Raw genomic sequence first — 3,927 nt, forward strand, 5'->3', positions numbered from 1 at the left:
TCTGTCTAGCAGGAAGATTTTGTTCAGTAGGCGATTTGGACGAGGTTGCCTTGACAACCAATCCAGAATTACGCAGGAAGGTGCTTTTTGCACTGTTAGTGGAGAGATACTGATGCACTGCAGCAAGAGGTGACATTGTGCCTATGGTAGCCTCGTCACCTTCAGGTGGTTGTGGTTGTTCAACCATTTGTTCCATAGCTTCCTGAAAGTTTGAACTTGTAGATTAGTGTACTAGATAAGTTACTAATGAGACAAAAACAAACAAAGTAGGTTACACATTTATACATAACTTATTTTGGTGAACTACTGTAATACATTAGCATGTATTGTAGTGCCAACTACATAATAAAATCACTTTCGGAACATATATCCATGTACCATGCCTACTATATTATCTATTTCCTCACATTCATTGACATCTAAGGATAAAGAGACATGGTTTAAAGTAGGATGAACATAGTATGACATCATTCATATCATGGGCAAACATATATAAAACAAACAGGCTATTTTATCATTATGTGCGCACGTGAACATAACAACTAGATTACAGATCAAGACCAAAAGAATATCATTCATCTCTTTTAAACCATGTAAGGTGAAATGATACGTTAAGAAAACTGTGTATAAAAGTGAACAGAGTAACTTACATTGGCTGCAAACCAAGTAGTTAAATGAACACATCACAGTACCAATCAGTTCAAAGGCAGGAGGAGTAAGGACTTACAACAGCGGCTTTAACTGGTGTGCTCATGCCCTTCATCTTGCTGGTGTGGCAATCCTTGAAGATTTGCACTGCATTCGGTTCAGGTTCTTTTTGGTCCACATAGGCTTTCCTATGTATTTGGAACAAGTCAATATAGATACGATAATATGGCACAGAAAAAATAAGGAAGTAGCAGCTATTTACAAGAGCCTCGCAGTGTGCAATATAGCTACAAGATCCTGTTGTCTGTTGGAATTTCACTTTAACAGTTGGTCTTGTTCTCAAAGAGTTAGCCTAGAAGAATATACACTTGTAAGGCACATACATAAATACAAGTTCAATATGTGGTCTGATCAAATACATATAGCCTACCTGATACTTTGGATCAGACCAGTGTTTAACGAGATCTGTCCAGTCTTCATCTGTAATATATTTCACTAGAGATGTTTGGGCGATTTCATTGTTAGCCCTGCCGTCAAAGTAAGATTTTCTAAGGTGGTACCGATACTGTCGCAAAGCAGACTGAAAAATATGAGTGCATGCTTGTTTAGTTGCATCATCTTTCGGATCCAACTTGAACCTCATCTGTTGAAAAAAGAATGTGAGTCTTATTAGGAGGAAGCTAGAAAGTATGGGACAGAGCAAGACAATATTACTAATTGCGATGAATAACATTACTTACGGATAAATGGTCAAGGAAGGTGTTAAACTGGGTATTGTCTTTCTCATTCCTATATTGTATCCACGTTGGGAGGATACGTGCATGACACCTAACGGTAATGGCTGCCTCTGATACTAACTTGGCTGACTCTGTAGCATCACGTGGCCTTTTTAAACCTACCTCAAAATGGATCTCCATTCTTCCTCCTTTAGATTTTGTTAATCTATCAAGCATTATCCCTGATGTTTGTTTCCACTTGCGCTGTGGTGCTAGTTCAACAACGAATATGGAAAGTGTTAGTGTACATCAAACTGTGGGAGTACATATAAAGGAGAATGCAACTGCAACTTGAATAGGTCAGGTACCGTCTTGGTGTTGATGCTCATGAGGTTCATCCGATCTTGCCAAGTCCTGTTGTGTCAGCAGTGCTTCGGAAGTAGTGTTAGGTGTGAAGGCAGCTTGGGAACTGGCCAGTTCCGGAGCAAACGAACGAGTAACTCGTTGAGATGCTGGTAAAGTTGAAGCGGATGTTGCAGCTAGTGGAGCAGGTGATACTGGTTGTAGATTTAGCCGGTGGACTTGGACCTTCTACTGCACTATAAGTACCAGTAGAATTTGGACAGCAGATCCTTTTCCGTTTCTCCTGACGAGTAACACCACTCCCTACTATATTATTTTCCTTGCTCTTTTTTGACTTTGCCATGTCAAGCTATACCCACAACACAAAAGAATAAAATCGCTCTTCAGAACTCATTGATGCATGATACAGACAAGCAATACTTTGATGTAAGACAACCGTATGAGGATGGAATATGTAAGAAAAACAGGACGGCATGACATATTCATAGCTACGATGTGTAAACTAAGCAGAAGGATTTTCAATAAAATAGAAGTAATGCAAGCTAGACACCATATGAAAGATGCAACCAGTATTACTCTGCCAAGTTAAAGTGTCTTGTCATAAGTGGCAATTCAAAAAATTAGAAGCAGTACAATGTAGAAATCAATGCAAGATGCAACCACTATCAAACTGCCATGTTAAAAGCCTCCAATCATGAGTGACATGCGGGATACACAACATTAGTACTTTGATGTAAGAACATGGTATGATAGATAGATGCAGTGTATTCTAGACACAGAATGCCATGTCATGTGCACATGTATAACATATAAACTCAGTAGGTGCAATTTAATCAAAATAGAAGAAATACAGGCTTGACAACATATGCAACATGAAACCAATTATCACACTATCAACTTAGAGCAAGCACCTGCGATGGTGGAGTAAGGGAGATGAACTCATCATGTAGACTTGGGACTTCAACTTCATTAGCAGTGGCAGTGGCAAATCTAGAGAGTCTCTATTTGCGTCGGTGCGGAGGACCACCAACATCCCCTAACTTACTCTTTTCCTTCCTATTTTTGATATTGCCTTATGAAGTCAAAAACCACAATGAATAAAATTAGCTCTGCATAACTGGTTGATGCATGATACAGACGAACACTACTTTGATCTAAGGCAAGCGCAGGATAGGAGGATGGAATATATACAAAAAAGACAATGTTTCATATTCAGACGTACGATAGGAGGATGGAATATGTATGAAAAAACAGTAAGCGGAAGGCATTTCAACAAAATTAGAAGAAATGAAAGCTAGGCACCATATGAACATGCAACCAATATCACTCTATCAGGTAAAAATTGCCTCGTCGTAAGTGTCATTTCAAGAAATTAGAAGCAGTACAAGCTAGAAGACAATGCAAGATGCAACCTACATCACAGTCCCAAGTTAAATGTGTCTTATGAGTAAGTGATCATTGCAGGTATAAGTTGTAAGCTTCGCAAATGCAATTCAACATAATCAGAAGCAATACAAACTAGACATCATACGGAAAACGCAACCACATATAACATTTCCAAGTTAGAGCAAGCACATGTGATGGTGAAGTAGGGCAGATGCACTACTGGAATCAGAATCTCTGCCGTCAGCCATCTCTTTGTCGTCTGCTAGCTGACAACAAAGAAGGTCTTTGCCATCAGCTTACAGAAAGCTGACGGCAAATAAAGAGCGGACGGCAAAGAGGGTGTTTACCGTCAGCCAGCTCTTTGCCGTCTGCTAGCGGACAGCATAGAAGCTTTGTCGTCTGCTAGAAGACGGCAAAGAGGGAGGGTGGCCCACTAGTGAGAACCACCTAACAGCCACTTTCTTTGCCATCTACTGGCAAACGGCAAAGCTTGTTTATCGTCTACTAGCGGATGGCAAAGAAAGTGACCAATCTAACATCCGTTAACTAGGCGCTTTGTCGTCTGCTAGCAGACGGCAAAGAGCCGTGACCTAACTAAAAAGCGGGCCAGCGCCCGCACCCGTGCCCCACCGCTCTCTCTGTCCGCTCTCTCTCTCTCCTGCCCCCGAGCCACCGCCGCCGCCCCTCACCCGCACCACACCCGTTCCCGAGCCACCGCCGCCCCACGCCACCCCCGCCGTCGGCCACCCCGCCCCCACTACCCCCGTACCCGCACCCACATCTCCTCTCTGCTCTCCCGCGCCCTCGGGTTAGC

Source organism: Triticum dicoccoides, chromosome 7A (genome assembly GCF_002162155.2).
Source record: "Triticum dicoccoides isolate Atlit2015 ecotype Zavitan chromosome 7A, WEW_v2.0, whole genome shotgun sequence".
In the NCBI taxonomy this organism is placed as follows: Eukaryota; Viridiplantae; Streptophyta; class Magnoliopsida; order Poales; family Poaceae; genus Triticum; species Triticum dicoccoides.